Source organism: Pseudonaja textilis, chromosome 3 (genome assembly GCF_049901715.1).
Source record: "Pseudonaja textilis isolate UNSWEBS1 chromosome 3, rPseTex1.2, whole genome shotgun sequence".
NCBI lineage: Eukaryota > Metazoa > Chordata > Lepidosauria > Squamata > Elapidae > Pseudonaja > Pseudonaja textilis.
Genome location: NC_141992.1, coordinates 174,331,489 through 174,351,749, shown reverse-complemented (window position 1 = coordinate 174,351,749; position 20,261 = coordinate 174,331,489).

The window sequence follows — 20,261 nt, the reverse complement described above, 5'->3', positions numbered from 1 at the left end:
TCATTATGTTAACTTGCTTTAATGTTCTTCCCTCAGTAAATCAGAGTAATCTCCCCCGCCACCAAAGATGGTTTTACCAGTAAATCCTGTCTTTCTGTTCTATCCATTTCCTAACTGTACAAAGGAACATTTTGGTAGAATTATGGTTAACATTCTTGTTTCTTTAATTGACCAAACTTAGTGGCAGTTATCCATGTTTCAGTTGCAATTAATCTTGGCTGCTGCAATGCTCTGTTCCATGATCTTTTCTTGAAACATGACAAAAATATGGCTGTTGGACTGCTGACCAATGCAAGGTGCAGGGATCATAGATTGCTGATTACAAATTTTTGCTATATGTAATTCAAGATATTGCTACTGATTTTTAAAGCCCTAAATGGCTTATAGAGGACTACTTCTGCTACTATAAACCTGCATGGCTTCTTAGAAGAATAGTAGGAACCATATTGGCTCAGTGATTAGAATGCTGTATTGCGGGCTAGCTCTGGCCATAGCCAGGAGTTTGATCCTGACCAGCTCATGTGATCCAGTCATTTCCCCTCAGCCCTAGGAAGGAGGCAATGAAAACTGCAGGGATTAACACTGACTCAAAGGAACCAATAAAATCCTAGATCCAAGACTGTGCATCTATAGCAGCCCATGGCTTTATGCCAATATGTATCTCATATGGTATTGGTTTGTTGGCAATAGTATAGAGGGCAACTTTGGGTAAAGGTTGATATTCCCTTTTAAACCTTTTAAAGAAAAGATTGGACAACCATTTGTTGAGGAGGGTACATGGGCCAAGGTTTCCTTGTCCAACTTTCTTGGGTAGGGAGTTGGACTTGAAGACCTCCAAGGTTCCTCCTAGCCTTCTGATTCTATTTTGTTCTGTTCTGTTCTGTTCTGTTCTGTTCTGCTTCATTCCATCCCACCCGGTTCCATTCCAAATTTGGGTTTCACTTTAGCCTATACACTAATTGTTTTATATACCTTTTTATATATCTTTTAAAAATATTCTGGATCTTTTGTCCATAACAATAAAACAGCTAAATTAATACATATATGATATCTTTTTGAGAAAGGAGCAGGTCTTAAACAGCCACAAAGCAACAGACTATTGATAAAATGCATTTTCTCCACAACTAAAGTAATCCAGTGCTCTGCTCAGCCTAGAGCAATGACTCTGTTTTCTCTCTTATCTTATTACTTGTCTCACAGAAATAATTCCCCTGTTCCCACATGAAAGGAATTCATAGACTATGTGTCTGTGTGAATGCCCTTGACCAGAAAAAAATTTCAGTTGGAGCTCTAATGTCTCCGTTGCTGTTGCAAACACATCTATTTCATTTTATGAGACAGAGCTGAAATATTGCAGAAACTGCACTGACCATTCGGTTTGAAAAGGTATATACAGAACATCCTTATGGCACTTATTTACTAAAATGTCTCTGTCTATTTCTTGTAGTTTGAGAAAGGCACACTTTAGCTCTAGAGATACAGCATTTGCTTTGTGTTTTGTTGATGTGGAACATAGGAAGCTTTACGTAATATCTGATGGCTGGTCCAGATATTTGGCAATTCTTGATCTTTTGGGGCCAGTGGATATATTCAGAACATTGCAAAAAGGTCATTGAGTGCTCTCAGAAAATGTTTATCCATTTATCAGAAGGAAAACTGAAAATTAAATTGGTCTTTACCATTCTAGCTGCCTTAAGGTGCTCTCTATTAGCTCAACTTACCTTTGTGTAGGAGATGACTTGGTTGAGCCTGAGGGAGGGGTCAAGCACATCATCGGCTTTGAGTCCCTTCATACCCACAAGAGATCTAAGTCCAGCCCTCCTTGAATTTGGTTGATTCATATCTACCTCCTATTTGCTTTGACCATTAGTACTTCAGCTTCAAGTAGAGTGAGTTAGCATGCAATAAAACTATATTCATTTGAACTGCTTTGGTACCTGATTTCCTGCGCTTGACATTTTGTGTGTCTACGTAATAGTATATCGGAGTGATCTAGGGAGACAGGAGAGAAAGAGCCACAGACTAGACTATGGTCAGATAAGAGGCAGCCGAGGCCCCCAGAAAGAGTGAGGGCATGGCCAACATGTCAGAAGGGACATAGCCTAGTTTCTTGGACCATAAAGGGAAGGGAAAGAATTGTTCCTGTAACATTCTCTTTATGTATTTATTTTGTTTATTTTTATTTATTATATTTATGTGCCACCTGTCTCATTTAAAGTTAGAGCTTACAATAAAGTTAGAGCTGGTACTTGTAGGTGTGCTTCTTCTCTGGACTACCTTGTAAGGTTGAAAGTATGTGTTTCTGGGATTTTCCAAGGAAAAGAGAGGGTTTTATCTCCATTTTAAATAATCATGCCTATGGGGACTCTGCAAGGCCAGAAGCATTCTTGCGAACAGCTTGAGGCTGTTATTTTGCTTTGCAGCATGCCCATTTATCTTTTGTTTTTCATTAAAAGAATCTGAAAGCAATAATGAAACCAAGCAGGGACTGAATTTGACAGGTACTAAAGTTTATATTGCTGGGGACTGGGTAGTTTGCAGAATACTGGCATTCAGGATCCAGTCTAACATTTATGCATTGTCTGCCAGGGTCAAACCATATTTTCATACAAGCTTCTTTTGCACTTCATCTAGAAACTCCGGGATCTGCATCTCTGTGCATGAAAAGAATCCACCATATCAAAATAGGATGATTCTGTCTTTCCAATGCTGCTTTCAGAATAATGCTACAGTACAAGATGTTGCAGAAAAGCACAGTTAGGCTGGAATGTGAGAGTGTTATTAGCAAAAAAAGATGTTTCATTTTTTTTTGCATTTCCAATTAGCAAGGGTTAATCCAAATTTCATTGCCTTGATACTTTTATGTGCCATTTGTATCAGTGTTTCAACTTTACACACTCTAATTTCTAAACACCAAAGCAAGCATTATGTCTTCCTGCTTCTTACCCAGACTTGGTTTGACCCTAGTATGTTAATCCACACTTGCTGTTATATTCGAATCAGGAAACTATGGCTTAATTTGCATTATTTATTTATTTGCCATATATACAGACCAGCCATCTCTCTCATAGAGTGACTTTTGAGAATAATAATTCAAAATATAGATCTAGTTTAGCTTAAACAACACTTTTGTGGTATAAAAATTCTATCTTCAAAGTATATGAAAAAGAAGCAGAAAGAACTAATAGGAAGAAGAAGGTATTTTACCACTTACGCAGCAGGAAGAGAACACTGATTTGAGTCAAGATGTCAGTGGGGTATAAAAGAGACCTCCCTTTTTTCTATCCCTGTTTCCCACGTACTAGCAACTTGTAGTAGAAAAATCCTGAAGGCAAGAGTCAACTGTGATATATAGTTTGACCTTGTAACTGGGAGCAAGAAATGCATGTCAAAGGAATGATGTTATTGATAAATCTTAGTTCCATGCTTCCTCCCTTTTTACTTTAGAGCTTAATCATTGCTTATATATTGCTAGAGAATAACCATTTCTCACCCTTTGCCGCTGAACAAAATTGGAGAACACTCTGCAGAGGATTCCCATGCTGTTCACTACACAGCCATTTGCCTGAGGCTGATCACTGCCATGTCCTTTTTACTCAAATTAATAACCTTGACCCCGGGGGAAAAGTCCACCAGATTTGACCCCAATGGTCATAAGTAACAAGTTTGTTGATAGAGCAGATATTTCATAGTCCCTCCAGAAAAGGAAATCTTGACCATTGCCCAGTGATGTGATCTGTGGTGGTGGTATGTGTGTGTGTGTGTGTGTGCATTAATGATGAAGGCATAATTAATTTCAGTGCCTGCTCTGCCTTGTATCTCAGCTTACTTGTTTATTTTGGGCTTCTGAAGTCATCGGCCTGTTGTGTCCTGTTCCTGTCTTCTTGAAATGTTTAAGAACTGATCCTTTGCTGTGTATTTTGTCTGGACATTCTTGTCTTTGAACTACCATCAGTACAGGGAGTAATATTACCCACACACTCTTGTTCACTTGCTACAATGATCTTTATAGGCATTGTGCCAGCAGGAGACCAGCATTGAAAATATTCATAAAGAAGAAGATGAAGAAATCAAGCAATTATTTCAGTTCTTGGGGGACATAAGAGGGGAGCTTTCATTAGACTTGCCATCATCTCCACTTTTAATCACCTCTATTCTTATCAAATTAAAAAAGAAATTTTATGATCAAGGCTTTAGAAGTCCCAGAAGTGCCTTCTGGGGTTATCTGAGCCAGTCACCTGTTTGAAAGAGACAGCCTTTCAGCATCAGACAGAAATGCATTTTCAATAATTAACTATTTTTTTGCGTGTAGCTTTAAGTGAAAAATTAATAAGACCCAGCAGTATGTCAGTCTTAGTAATAAGGATGAAGAAGAATCCACAAAACTGCTGCAGCCTCGCATACCTTCCACACTTTTTCTCTCTTCTCCCTCAAATGCATTTTCTGTCTGGAACAGAGCCAGATTTTCACTAAAATATTCCAACCTCCCGTTAGTTGTCTATTTTTAAAATATTTGCCACATTGGGATCTCTGTCCAATTACCTTCTCTACCTTCCTTCATTCCTCCTATATTTTTCCCCCATGAGATTTTTGTGAAAATGTTCAGTACTCTCTTAGGAAACCAAATGATGCTATATTGTTGCTGTGGGCTTTTTATTTATTTATTCATTTAAGAATTACCAATAAAACCAGACATCTTTTTTGAAAAAGGTAAAAACATGGTGCAAAATGTCCTAGTAATAATCACTTGAGTTTTCTAGCTGGAGTGTGAATGAATCAGAATGACCAATTGTGTTTGGAGTAATACAGATTGCTTGATATGGCATAGGTAACTCCTTAATTCCAAAATATTCCTTTTCTTCCACCTCTGCCTGCTTTGCTAGAAGGACAGATCCAAAGGTGGTTTTCTTCAGGAGGCAATTGGGATTTTCTTGGTTTTTATTAGGATACATTTTGCTTCTCATCCAAGAAGCTTCAGCTCTGATAGGTGACTCTGAGGACACAGATAAACCCCCAAGTACTTCAACAACCCTCTAAAATAATGCAAATGACCAGCTGTCTGCAAGGAATATAAATCCTTCCATTCCCCATTATCCTGTCGGAACTGAAGAGGCTTCTTGGATGAGAAGTGAAATGTCTCCAAAGAAAAAACAGTTGCCTCCTGAAAAAAACACCTTGGGACTATCATGACCTGGATGACTGAGAATTTCTACAGACTTGAAGGACAGAGTCCAATGAAGTACGAACTTCTTTTCTATATTGCCCACAACAACATTTCCTACATACTTTAATTTAATTTTTCAGGATAGAGTTGTGGCAGATTTTAAGGCATCCTGAATCTTAGGATTCCCACGCATTTTCTTGGATGGTTTGGCACTGCTCAACTCAAGGTGCAGGGTCTTGGACTCATAGCTCCTGCTTGAAGAACAAGTAGCAACTGTGTTTATGGGTACTAACTGTGGTCAACTGTTCGGGTCATTCTGGTGTACCAGTTGCACCTTTTCCCAAACCGGGCAGTTTCTCAAACAGTCACTCTTGGACTAGTTACTTCACAGCTTGTCTTCTGCGATGTGCTCTACTTGGGGCTGGTCTTGAAAACTACTAGGAAGCTCAAGGTTTTGGCAGACTTTGGAGATGACTCAAAGCTCTGGCCATTATTTTAAAACCCCACATAGTGCAGCATCTGGATAAATCAGACAACACCTTGCAGGAATCAAATATGCCAATCAGGCCTGGCTGTCAAGAAATGACCCTTCTTCTCAAGATATACAGGATGCAAACAAGATATTGGGGCCCTTTGCACATTAGCTCCCACTTTATAAAATTCTCTCCCCCAAATGTCCAGTGGCTCAAAACCACTATTTGCTTTTTCCTAAGCAAGTTGCCCAGAATTTTCAAGATTGAGGTGTGCTATAACTTTTGCTTTAAAAAAGATAACTATGAATATATTAATCCAAAATACAATCATTTCTTTAGATTTATGGCTACTATTGTGCAATTACATTTTAAATAGCTTTGATTTGGAAGAAAAAAGAATCCCACCATCAAGATTTTCAATCTTTATGCTCCTTCCACAAAGAAAGGAAATTACCACCAGTTATATCCTGTTTAGAAATTTATTTATGACAGGAGTTTTGAGTCCTTGAAAGTTAAAGCCCTGACAGCTCAGATCAATTCTGCTTTCTGGAAGAGCTGACCTTTGTTGTATACAGAAGTTAGAGTTTAAAAGTCTTAGGGGATGCAAACTTTAGTGTCTGCCTGTTAATAATAGGAATTAAATTACCACAGTAGCAACCATAACATCTCCCCCTCCCATCATCAAAATGCAATGCACCAGTTGGAGCCACTCTTGACATGTGAAAGACAAGATCACAGAGTTTCTCATAATCTTGAATCTTTCTGAGAATGCTTAATACAAATTTCCCACCCTTGATGAATTTATTCTGTGTGGGCAATCTGTGTGGGCAACAAATAATACATTTGGGTTAAGAAAATTTTTGAATAGTCTCTCCAGCCATCTTTACTATTTCTGCACAAGCATAATCCTAAAGCAAATACTGAGTTGCTAATAAGATGTTGAATATACCGTATGTGTGGGTATACATGCCTGCACGGACTCACACAATACCAAACATGGGGAAAGCATATAAAGTTTAGCAATCTTCTGTATTCTCCAGATTATTATTCATATAATATCCAGCCTGCATGGCTCATGAAAGCATCAAGACTCTGTTTGAATATTTTCAGTGAAGGAGCCCATTGCTTACCAAAGCAGTTTGATCTACTGCCAAATAGTTATGCCCTTAGAAAGTTTATCCTAACTTTAAGGCAGGTACCCAGGTACCTCTCTGGTGACTGAGCAATGTTGTAATCACAAGTTTGCAATTGCAGAAAATCTTGATACTTCCCTAATATTTTGAAAAAATCTGGAAATTCCATTTCAAGGCAACTTCTCTCTTTTAAACTGAAAAAAAGAAAGAAAGAAAGGAAGGAAGGAAGGAAAGAAGGAAGGAAGGAAGGAAGGGAGGAAGGGGGGCAGTGGGAAGACAAAAAGAGGGAAAGAGGGAGGAATATTAAAATGAGATTATAATATCTAAAGTCGGTTGCTAATAAACGATAATCATTTTCATCTGTAGTCTTTTGTGTCTGGGCTATTCTATACAGGAAGATTTTCAAGGAAGAGAAGAAAGGGAACAGACTTACAAACAGTCAAAACAGCTCAGATCAATCTCAGGAACATTTTATACAGGAATCAGAAAGGCTGGGAGACAGAAAGGCTGGTTGTTTAGAAGTGACCATAACTTTGTGTCTTATCTTCCATTGACTAATAAAGGAGATGATGGGTGTTCACACTCCTCCAAATTAGACAATCAGTATGTAGAAAAATACCACTAATCCAAATGAAATATTTATCCTGCAAAGGGATGTGGTTTCTTTCTAAAACTTTATGTTGATAAGAAGCTTCTTTTATTTCTGTTTTATAAGCAATTATGGAGGCTACTTATAAAAGAAAGGAAATAATTATGTGATGTGGCTTTCTTTGCAAATTCTTTGAACTCCAAACATTTAATATTAAACCTATGTAGAGAAAAGAAAGACACACCCTGCTAACAACTGTATTTAGGTTAGGGAAAATGTGTTTTATGTATGAACTGGATGATTCATCTTATTTTAAGATCACTCCTTATTCTTGGATCCAGTAATCCTTTATTTTAACATTGCCAAAATGTTCTTTTCCTTTCTACTAAGGAATAAGTATGAAAATTTGGCAACACTTGCAAATAATTACATATCCTAGAACTCAGACACGTTCAATATTTTCCTTTTGTACTTAAGGTTTTGTTAGAAGTGTATCAAAACTATTCATTCAGTCTCAGATATGGGCACGCTCTTCTAAAGTCTTCTTGTTTTATAGCTCAGTAAGATTTACTTGGAAGGAAGTATAGGGACTTAAATCCATGGCAGCATACCATCCTACTAAACATACCGGGCTGTTAATCACAATTCCATCAAAATAAGAACACATGACATGTAACATTACAATGCAGGTTCTACCTTTTGATATTTGCTACCCAAATGTCATCACATAAAAATATTTTAAAATAGTGAATTTGTCCCTTCTTACAGGTGCCATTGGCAACATTTTGCAGTCAGCTCCATAGGGTTTCTTTTTGTGACCAAACTTTATCTTGACTCCTGACAATTGCCTGGACTAGTCCCTGCAATTTTCTTGGCAGTATTTTCAGAAATGTTAGCCAATGTTTCTTCTCGCTTACCATTTTTCTGGTAAACAGAACCTTTCAAATCTAAGATAACTACATAAAGATCTATTCTCTTCAACATGAGCAAAACCATTCAGTTTTTGATAACCCATGATTTAAAGAATGGATATGAATTTATATTACATCAGAAGTCCTACTTTTTCAATCTAACTGACTGCCAGAAGTAGTTGATTGATTCCTATGATGGCTGGGAGAATGGATATACCAATTAGGAAGAAAAAAAAAAAGCAGAAGACACGCCTGTAAATTGGTCTCTTGCTCCGGTGTGTAAAAAAACCCCAAAATGTTGGTTACAACAATGCAATCAAAACCTCACCTCTTCTTATGAATGTCATATGTGCAATGCATGTGAAAAGAAGTGCCAGGTCACATGAGTCAAACTTCTTTTGACTCTCCCATGGATAGATCCCAAATAAATTTTTTGACCTCTTCTAAGAATACTCATAACCAGCTCAAAATTTATTTGTGTGAAATCCACAGGTGCGCTTGAAAAATAAAGATGGTGCAATATTCCAGAACATATTCTGTTATTGCTGGGCAGGAGAGCAATATGGATATCTCTTGATGGACACCAAAGGATATCTGTAGTCACATTGGGTATAAGCAGTTCATCCCAGAGATATAGTTTGTGGGCCTGTTCCATTTAATCATTTTTATTATAGAGGATATGTTCCAATTTGTTAGGGAAATTCTATCATTTCTGCCCTTTGATCCTCTCAGGCTTCCTCATGCATTCAAAAACATTTAAGTCAAGGTGAAGTTGCAAGATATTCATGCCTAACCTAGACTTGTCTTAATTTTCTTTTTCTTTTCTAAAACACAATTCTGATCAAAAAGCTTTAAAGTTAGAAATTATCTTAATGATGTTATTTACCCCACATTTATCATGCTAGTTCCACTGTTTCCCCTCCCACTAGCTTTACTGGATGCAATTCAACTGCTGACATTTATACTCCATTTTGCAGTCGAACTGTGCTAAGGAATGTGGACCTGTATTGAAAACTGAGGGTTAAAACAGCAGGGCTGTTATTTCCTACAAAAGGAGCTTCCAGAGCCTGCATTCCCTGTAATCTAGGAATAAATGATTTGCAGTTCGGAGCTGAGGGCTCACATACTGGGGCACAGGTTAATGTGTGTCTGTAACTTGGACAATGGCTTCCAAAGAACCATTAGTAGCTACTGCTTTCAGTCAAAACAGAAGTTGTATAGAGAGCCGCAGCATAATAGTATAAGGGTTCAGCTATGATATATTTGTGTGGTTCCCCATTTTGGAGCCAGGGAAGGAGAGAAGAAGAAAGTCTCTTGCATATTGAATTTTTTTTCAATTTATGAGATAAGGTGTAAATATTGTGATTTCCTCATAGGGTGGAAGAAAAGAAGAAGGATGGATAGAATACAGCAGATCAATGAAGGCAGAAGTTTTGGACAGAAGAAAGTGATCGAAACCTCTTCTAAGCACCACTATAACTGCTTCCCCTGATGACTGTGATGAAAAGAAGCAACGGATTAGACACACAGGGACCTGGGCCTAGATCAAAGCAGCCCTTTCATTTTTTCTTTTTTTTATAATAAACTTTTTATTTTTTCTTGTTTCAACAAACATATTGTGTGAACATGTGGCACCGGAGTATCTTACATTTAAAACAAATGTGACAATATTCTTCATGTTTAATAGAATTGACAATCTTTTAAAAATTGATATTAATACACATATTTTGTTAAATTATCATTTTTGATTACTCAGTATTTTAGTATGTTATTTTTGTGTCAATCTCTATATTCTTAACGTCACTCCTTTTACTAAAAATAATATGTTGATAGTCATATTTGCGGTGTTTAACAGACTTCTATTGAAATATTGAATAAAATAATAATGAAAGATTATAAATTAATAAAAATGACTGTACTATTATTAGAATTACATAACTTGTTAAACGCAAATATGATGAATACTATTTTATTTGTATTAAAATGTGATTAGAAAGGGGATACTTTTAAAATATAAGAGTGGCATAATTAAAAATTAAAATGGGGATAAATAATGGAAATTATAACTCAATATAAATTTGTGAATTGTTAAAGCAGCCCTTTCATTGAATCATTTGATTCTGGAAAAAAAACAACAACTTTCTGATGACCTACCTTCAGAAGTTGTGGGTGGTCCATCACTAGGGATTTTTAAGGTGCCATTTGTCTGGAATGGTATAGGGCACTGAGTGCTGAAATGGGAGTGCGCATGTGCAGGTGGGGAGCACCAGAAACTGGAAGAGCAGTTCTTCTTTCTGGCATTCCTGCACATTCAAAGACCAAATGGGCAGCTTGCATGTGTGCACCAGAACCAAGAAGAACAACAGGAGATGGCTGGTGTGCCTGGAGAGATGGCACACGTACCGTAAGTTCATCATCGCGGGTATAGGCTCTCCTGCTCGAATAGGGTGTTGGACAAGAAGACTTCCAAGGTGCCTTTCAAATCTGTTATTCTGTTACTCTTCTAGCTGTGCCATAGGGATTGCTCTGAAGACATCCTCAGACTGGTGCATTGTGAGCTGTGAGGCCATTTATAATGGATCTCCCAAAATCTTCTTATGAACTGATTGTGAAGTTAAGATGGCCATCCTTCCCCATTGCATTTTGAGTGCTTGGCAACCAGTCTACCTTTATTTGCTTATTAAATTTATGTGCCACACATATTGTCAGAGACAACTCTGGGTAGCTTACAAATATTAGAACTAGTACACGTTAAAATAAGAAAACAAAAAATAACAATAAATAAACAATAACAATTAATGGCCATTACCAGCATCCCACTGACACATGACTGTGATCTTTGACATTTTTTTTGCTGGTTACCAGCATTTACTTCTGGTTTCTGCCAAAAATCACACATTGGGCAAAATGGAATCATGTAATGGTCCATGTTAAAACCACTGTATGAAATTTAACATGTACCATTATTTTTCTGCAGCCTTTTTAACCTAAAAGCCCCATGAAAAAATATGTGAAATATTTTCTCCTAGACCTTAATAGGAATACACACACACACACACACACACACACACACATATATTTATTTATTTATTTATTTATTTAATTTACAACCCCATTTCCCATTCAGCTGAGCATTCAAAATGGCTAGCAATTAAAACACAGAGAATAGAAATAATGAGACATAAATTAGGCCTGAAATAAATATCAGCATTTGCACCTGAAGCCAGAGAGAAGAGGACAAATGTGATTTTTTTAAAAAGGGATGGAGCAGTCAGCTTTAGGCTAGCAAAAAGCACAATTTTATAGCAACTAACATGATTTCTGATATGCTATTCGGTTAGTTCATAACTCAGTTTATACGAAATGCAAGAATCTAACCCATTCATTAGAATTTCATCAAAATGTTGTTTTCCAGCATTTCTACTCCAAAGCAAATGCTTTTCCATTAGTGGAAATAGGGACTTTTTTGATGGGGGGAGTGCAGCATTAATTTTCTATAGGTTGACTTGCAAGTATGCAAGTCTTCCAAAGACTTTGGAAGACCTATTACAAGTAGATTGTCAATTTCTTTCATATCATTCCAGCACATAGTATTCACACAATATATTATTTACCAGAATTAACAAAAGCAATTTTTCTCAATTAACCCAATTTTCCAGAAGAACATCATCTTGTTATGGAGAACTTCATCACCCTCTGCTTCATGTTTTGCCTCACTGAGGTAATTCAAATCTGAATAGCTTTATATGTTTGTCATATTTGCATATGAAGGAAAGATCAATGGAAATACCTTCAAATTGGAGCTGGTCTTTTGTGTCATCATATAATCATCATATAAACCATCAAGAGAACAACTTCCTCAACAGGCAGAGGAGATATTTTCAGATCTATTTTCATCATTATAAAGTGTTTTTCAACCTGTGCCAAGGAGAAAGAAAAAAAAAAGAAAAGAAAAGGAGCAGGAGGAACGGAAAAGGTATAAATATGTTTCTGTATAATGATTTGTAGTGAGGAAAGGAGAGGAGGCTTGTTTATTACACTTTTACTTCATTAATATTTGAGTCTCAGGTGCAGAACTCCAAGTCTCACTGAAATTGAGGGGTCTGTGACAGAGCCATGGGGCATTTGCATTATTTATCCCAGACTGCACTAACCATACAGCTTTCAGGGAATATTTTCAGACAGAATGTCTAATTTGCACATATGTGGAATCTTCTTCTTTAAAAAAAAAAAGCAGTTGGGAACTCTCCTCATTATTTTTTAATTTTTTTTTTGTTCTATTTGCAGACTATGTCAGAAGATGGAAATGAAAAATGATGGCTGGGAGAATTTTGCATTTTAAGTAGATGGGGTAAAAAGAAAGGTAAATTGCAGCAGCTGGATGAGGAGTTTCACCCAGTTCTTTCCTGTCTTGGGTTATTTCAAAGGTACTGAGGTCAAACCTGTCTTAAAATTACCAGATGCTATAAGCAGGTAAATTCATGCACCTTCAGAATATGCAAACCAGAGGGATTGTGGGCAGATACAGATTTTCTTAATCCAGAAATCCAAAGAATATTAATATTTTCTATGCTAACCTGGTATTGTGAATGCAGGACATGTCTTCTATACTTTTAATCATTGTTGCAGTTGGGGATTTCTGTGTGATTATCAAAAAAGTTAAGATAGCATATGTATGATTGAAACCTTGCCACTTTTTATTACATGCATCAGATGTAAAAAAAAAAAAAAGGCAGGGCTTTGATTGTGTAGTCCCAAACACATACACACCTTGCATACACATTCATTCCCAGTCTGGTCCTTTCCACATGCTGGCTAAGAATTATTCAGCTGAAATCTTTAACTTCAGGAAAACATGAGTCTGAAGACAGCTGCCATAATATGCTACAATAACTGAGGGAAGTTCTTTTGTTGCTCTAGTTATTGTGAACACCCCATGGAATTATTTATTTTTATTTATTTTGGGTGCATTTATGCCACTTCATTACATACAAAGTTATGCAGCTTAAAGCAAAACATTAAGGGCATTAGAAGAGCAGTATATAAACAAACCTGTACAAATAAATCAATGATCCTATCTCAATAATATAAATTTCATCTTAGCCTCATATGCTGATAATTACATACCATATTAATCACTTCACCAGCCGCCTCCGGTACAGTTATTTCCTACTCCACAGTCACAAATGTTCTTTGAAAGAATCATATCTTTAATAATTGTCTAAATATTAGGTGTGAAGGTGCAGATCTTTGGCCTTATGAAAGGATAGTTCCCAAGTGGGAGGTCCTGTAAAAAATGGCTATATTTACCTCATACAGGGTGAGACCACAAGGATTCCCTTCAAACACTTCCGGGATATAAGAAAGCAAACCTGGAAGCCTCTAAGTCCCAGAAGCAGATAAACAGCACGTTGAATTGCACCCAGAAACAGTGTGCAGCAATGCCATTTGCATTGTGTTAGTACTATATGATTATAACAGATCAATCCCAGTTAGCCTGTGAACGGCCATATTTGCCTCTGTTATAGTTCCTGGATAGACTTGAAGATAACCTTGGTAGAACATTGTGAAAAAGACATAAGTGATGGTGTTGCAGTGGTTCCAGAAATTGTTGCACCTGTCATCCCTCCACAATTGGAGAAAGAGTTTCTTGATTACAGCTTCCACTTGTTGCTTCAGTCAAAGTTGAGGGTCCATGAGGATCCCTAATTGTGCCATCGACAGTTTCTGGGAAGGCACAACTTCATCCAGATCTGGTATTGTGTCAACTCAGTAGGCTCAATTGGCTCAGTAGAGTTTAAACAATGAGTCCATTTTAGCTTGTTTCACTTTATCCAGATCTTTATAGTTTTTAGATATGGGGGAAGAACAAGGCTGCTTTACTTTCATTGAAATCAGTAGGAGTTATTTCTCACAGCAGCCAGATGACAATTCAGGGGAAACATTAACCTGGTCTATAAACAACAACAAAAATACCCCTTAAAAATATAACAAGATCTGTAAAGGCAAGAGAAAATCACTCTCAGGCAGAGGCAAACTCCAAAACAATATCAACCTTGAGAGCAGAAGGGCTGAAAAAGACATCCTTTGTGTCTAGCAAATAGGTCACTTTCTTCCCTGCCTTTTTGAGGCCTCTGGGAGTCTGCCCCTCCTTGGTTCAGTTGGTATCTTTTAGTGCAAAGACAACTCTTTTTCCACAGCTGCCTGTGCTTTTAGCCTGTTATTTAGGGCACGAGATCTGATCGGGGTGGGACTCTACTAGTTAGGACCTGTTCGTGTGAACCAGATGTTTGCCAAAGCAGTATTTTAACCAACCGGCTGGCCCCACTCACCCCTCTCTGCCCCTCCCAGGAGCCTCCATGCAGCCCATTTTCAATGGAGGTAAGTGCAGGGAGACTCTGGGAGGGTAAATACAGACCTTCTGGAAGTCCAGAAATGGGACTGTTTCTGGCTTCCGGAGGGCCTCCAGAGCCCGGGGAAGGTTTTCACCCTCCCAAAGGCCCAAGCAAGGGCAAAGAAATGGCCATCCCAGAAGTACAGGAAGTTCAGAAATGGGTCTGTTTTTGGCTTCTGGTGGACCTCCAGAGTTCAGGGGAGGATATTTTGCCCTCCCAGAGGCCCGGGGAAAGCCCCCAGACCCTTGAGAAGGTGAAAGTGGCCTTCTCCAGGCTCTGGAGGCCGGAAGCTGGAAAAATGAAGTCCCAGTAGGACATGCCCACCATGGCCATGCCCACTCAGCAACTGGGCAGCAAACCAGTTGCTGGGATTTTTGAATCCCACCCCTGAATCTGATGTTTAATTCGTTGAATTTATGGAAGATGGATCCCCCAATCACTTTGAACTTGATACTTCAACAGGGGTTGTGCAGAAATAATAGCAACAGAACACCTTTCAGATTTTGTGTTATGTAAAGTGTTTAATGAATAGCTGCTATTCTATGGCATTTTGGTGGGAAACCAGTTATTACACCATCTGCACAATTATTTTCAAAGGGTTACTAAGGTCTTCTGTCTCCATTAGAAATAATAACAGAACAGAATAATAACAGAATAAATTGGAAGAATTGGAAGGGAGATTGGAGGTCTTCTAATTCAATCCCCTGCTCAGGCAGGAAACCCTATACTATTTCAGACAAATGATTGCTCAATCTTTTCTTTAAAACTTCCAGTGTTGGAGCATTCGCAACTTCTAGAGGCAAGTTGTTCTACTGATTAATTTTTCTAACTATCAGGAAATGTCTCCTTAATTCTAGATTGCTTCTCTTCTTGATTAGTTTCCATCCATTGCATTTTGTCCTGCCTTGGTAGTTTCTTTGTGGCAAATTTACAAAGTCTGCACTACTATTAATCTTCTTAGCACTATTCTATGGCATTTTGGTGGGAAACCAGTTATTACACCATCTGCACAATTATTTTCAAAGGGTTACTAAGGTTGTTTTGTTTGAGCAATGAGAGGCTGAACCAGAGCATGAGTGCAACAATACTTTATTTTACAATAAAGGGCTGACCGTGCTTGCCAAGCCTGGAACTGGCTCGCAGCAATCAGCAACCGGTTGGACCCCGCAGCCTGCTTTTATAGCTGGCTGCTGGGGAGAAACCAACCAATGGGAATGGGGAATAACGCCCACGTAAAGTGAGTGGACCTGAGTGAGAACTCCTTGAGTCCTCAGGATATAACACCCCTTCCCCCAGATGCGAACATGCATAGTCCTTGAGGTAGACGGGGTTTGTGTTGGCGCCGGGCGGCGCAACTCACATTGTCTGTCTGTTCGGTACCAGTCTGTGATGGTCGAGCCGGCATAGTGTCGCCAACACTCTCTCTGGACTGGGCATCCTCGGAAACACCGGGTTGGTTACTGGGGTCGAGCTCTCGTGGGTTGGATCAGGCTGGTCAACTCTCTGGGCGCTGTTGTCCGAGTTTGGGCTGACCGGGCGACCGCTGGTGCAGACTGGTCGCTGGGTGCGATGTGGCTGGGCGGCGGATGAGGCGGTTCCCCTTCGACTGGAGACTCTGGACTCTTGTTGGCAAGGGTGCTGAGGCGCCTTCTAAGCTGGTCTATATGTCTCCTCCAGGCGCGACCATCCTCCAGCCTGACTCTATACGATCTCGGCCGGTGATGGCGATGACCTCGCCTGGAATCAAAGTGGGTCCCAGCGAAATTCCTTGCGAATATCGGTTCCTGTAACAAAAAATGTCTAACCCCGACGTAGAAGCGAGGAGAGTCAGGGCAGTATTGTGGGTGCAATCTGTCCAATACAGTCCTCAGGCGCCGGCCCATCAGAAGTTCCGCTGGGGACTTATTGGTGACTACTGCACAGGGGGTTGAGTGTTGGCTCATCAGGAACCGTGCGGGTTTGTGGTGCCAGTCATCCCTGCCAAACCTAGCGAGGGCCTCTTTGGTGGTCTGACGGCCCTTTCAGCCAACCCATTACTGGCAGGGTGAAATGGGGCTGTGAAAATGTGGCGAATGCCCAGGTTGGCAACAAAGCGGCTGAATTCTACTGATGCGAACTGTGGGCCATTATCGGAGACAATGGAGTCGGGTAGTCCATGTGTAACGAACAGGCGCGTTAACACGTTGGTGATTGCTAGTGTGGTGGTGGTGGATAGCTGCGCCCGTCTATCCATTTGGAATAAGCGTCCACGACCACTAGGAACATCTTTCCATGCAGGGGCCTGCCAGATCGATATGGATTCTAGACCAAGGGCGTTGGCGCTCTCCCATCTGGTAGGGGTGGCGATGGGGGAGCAGGACGGGATTCCTGGCAAATGCTGCAGGAACTTACCCAATTGACAATGTCCTCGTCTGACCCGGCCACCACACGTGGCTGCGTGCTAGCGCCTTCATTCTCACAATGCCGGGGTGTCCCTCGTGCAGCGCCTCCAGGACTCGGTGCGCAGCGAGGTCGGAATGACCACTCGAGTGCCCCACAGTGACAACCCTGCAAACTGGACAGCTCCTGCATGCGAGTCTTAAAGGGTGCGAATTTGTTATCGACGTTGCCTCCCGGCCACCCTCCTCACCCAGTCGAGCACCTGGGCGAGCGTTTGGTCTGCCTTGGTTTTAGCGGCGATGTCAAGGGCGGTGATGGGTAGGTCCAACTGGGTGATTTCAAAAATGGCGTTGACAGGAGCTGGGTCTTCAGCCGGAGCGGGTAAGGGCAGCGACTGAGAGCGTCGGCGTGGGATAGAGTTTTGCCCGGGCGGTGAATAAGTTTGTATGAATAGGCCGCTAGGAAAAGTGTCCACCTTGTCATTCTAGGGGAAAGGACTTGAGGTGTCTGTTTGTCGCCGGCCAGTAGGCCCAGGAGGGCTTATGGTGGTGACCAGTTCAAGAAATGGCCAAAAAGGAATTCGTGAAACTTTTTCACGGCTGCAACAACTGCTAGGGCTTCCTTGTCTATTTGGCTGTAATTTCGCTCCGTGGCCGAGAGCGTCCTGGAGAAAAAGCGATGGGGGCCTCGGCGCCATTGGGGAGTCTGTGACTAAGGACCGCCCCAATTCCAAAAGGGGATGCGTCTGCTGCCAGTACTAAAGGAAGGTTGGGGTCGAATTGGATGAGCACTGCCTCTGATGTAAGTAGTGATTTGTGGCGTTAAACGCCTGGTCTTCTTTGTGCCCCCAGTGCCACGGTGACTTTTTGTCTAGTAGTCTGTGTAGGGGTTCGGCTACTGAGGCTTTATGGGGCAAGAAGGATGCATAAAAGTTTAGGAGCCCCAAGAAAGCTTGTAGCTCCGTTTTGGAGGTCGGTGTGGGAGCTTCGTGGATCGCCCTAACCTTGGACTCCAGGGGTGAATGCCAGAGGCGTCAATTTTATAACCCAGAAAGTCCACCTGTCTAGTGGCAATGGCACATTTTCTTTTTTTAACCTGAGGCCATGCTGTCTGAACCTCTCTAACACTGCTCGCACTCTCTGGAAGAGTTGGGGTCTGTCCCTGGCCGAGACCAAGAGGTCGTCAGTAGGGTACTACACCAGGAGGCCCTGTAAAATCCGCTCCATGAGGGACTGAAAAATACCCGGGCAACACTTCGCCAAATTGGAGACGCTTGCATCGGAAGGCACCCTGTGAGTGACGATGGTCTGAAGTTCCGCTGTTTGGTTATCAACAGGGAACTGTTGATATGCTTGAGACATGTCCAATTTAGCAAAAATACTGCCCGGTTCGAATGTGTGCAATAAGTGCTGAATGAGCGGGCACAGGGTAGGCGCTAACTTGTAAATATTTATTGATTGTTGTCTTGTAGTCCGAGCAAATTCTCAGGCTACCATCTTTTTGAGGGTGTGACAATGGGCGTCTCCCTTGGCGAAATCTGTTGGCTCAATGACCCCTTGTTTTAGTAGCTTATCCAATTCAGCGTCTAGTTTTGGTCGAATAGCAAATGGAACTCTCACGTGGTTTTAATCTGATTGGGACTGCCTGGGGGTCAACGGTGAACGAGATGGGGTTCCATTATAACACCCAGCTCCTCGCTGAACACATCTGCGTAGTCAGCGAATAAGGAGTCAGTGTCTGAGGTTGAGACAGCATGGACTCCTGTTAACCCTAGGCCGAGTGGGGAAACCAATCGAGCCCCAATAAGGTGGGTAGATTGCCGTTAACTACCACTAGAGGTAGGTGGCCTTTAAAAGCTCTAAAACTGACAAAGAACTTGCCTCTGCCGATCACGGGAATGGCCTTCCCCTGGTAGTCCTTCAGACCGAACTGGCATCTCTGAAGCCGGGTAGTAGATAGGCTGGGGTGGAGTCTCTGAGGGTGTTCCACGAGATTATTGAGAGCGCTGACCCTGTGTCAACCTCCATGTGGCACGGTTTACCTTCTAGGGAAACGGAGAGAGAAATTTTACTAACAGAGTGGCAAGTGCGCCTGGCAAGGCGGTGCGTGCGACAGTTTAATACTTGCCTCTGTGGTCCCGAGTGCGAGGACGGGGGTCTGTGTGCAGCGCTTTGAGGGGTTTGGCAGACTCTGCGCAATGTGCCCCCTCTTATGGCAGTTGTTGCAAACGGCTCCCTTAAACTTGCAGGTGGCCCTTTGATGTGATCCCCACAGGCTAGGCACAGAGTGATGTGCTTGGGTGGACGGTGTATTCTTGTTTGGCCCCTACCTGCGGCCGTCTGTCATTGGTGAGGCGATGGACATCGTTCTCATCGTTGTGGCCTTCCTCCGCTTCCACCTCTTCGGAATGGACTGGGAACGCTGCTAGCTTGGCGCTTGGGCCCTGAATTTCGGTGGCTGAGTTCGTTGCTAGCTCGGCTGCTAGGGCCTCCTCTACCGCTTGCGCGAGGTTGAGGTCTTTTTAGCTAGCAGTCGCCTCTGTAGGTTGAGATCCTTGACCCCACAAACTAATTGATCGAGGAGCATGTCCTCCAGGTATGTTCCAAACCCGCAGTGCAGGGCTGCTGTTCTGAGGGCGGCCATATATTGGTTGATGGTCTCCTTACTTGATTGCTTCCTCATTCGGAACGTGAACCTCCTGGCAATTTGTGAAGGCCTGGGGCGTAGTGGTTTGTGAGGATCTCAAGCAACTTCGGACCACGGAGCGTTTTCAATTCTCTCGGCGCCATGAGTGCTGCAGCGGTATCAAACGGTGGCTCCGCAGTAGATTAGGAAATAGGATTTTTCCGATGCTCTCCCGCATCCGCCAGGCGACCGCATCGATGTAATGATTGAAAGCGGTTCTTATACGATTCCCACTTCTCTTCGTCTGGTTTAAACGCCGGGAATACTGGATTGGAACTCATGGTGCTGGAACGGCTGGGCTACCTGCGGAAAAAAATCTCTCTGGGACTACGAACGCTCGTGAGTTACTAGTGATATCAGCTCTGGAGAGGTTTTTTGCTACCCTCTCTTTCTCTCTCTCTGGGTTACCACGTTGGCTGCTAGCCGTTGGAGGTGTCTTGATTCGCGCCAAAAAGGTGGGCGTTAGTGACTCTCTACAGCGCTGTGCTGTGATTCCTACTGGCTCGAAATTCAAATGACACCCGTTTGAATT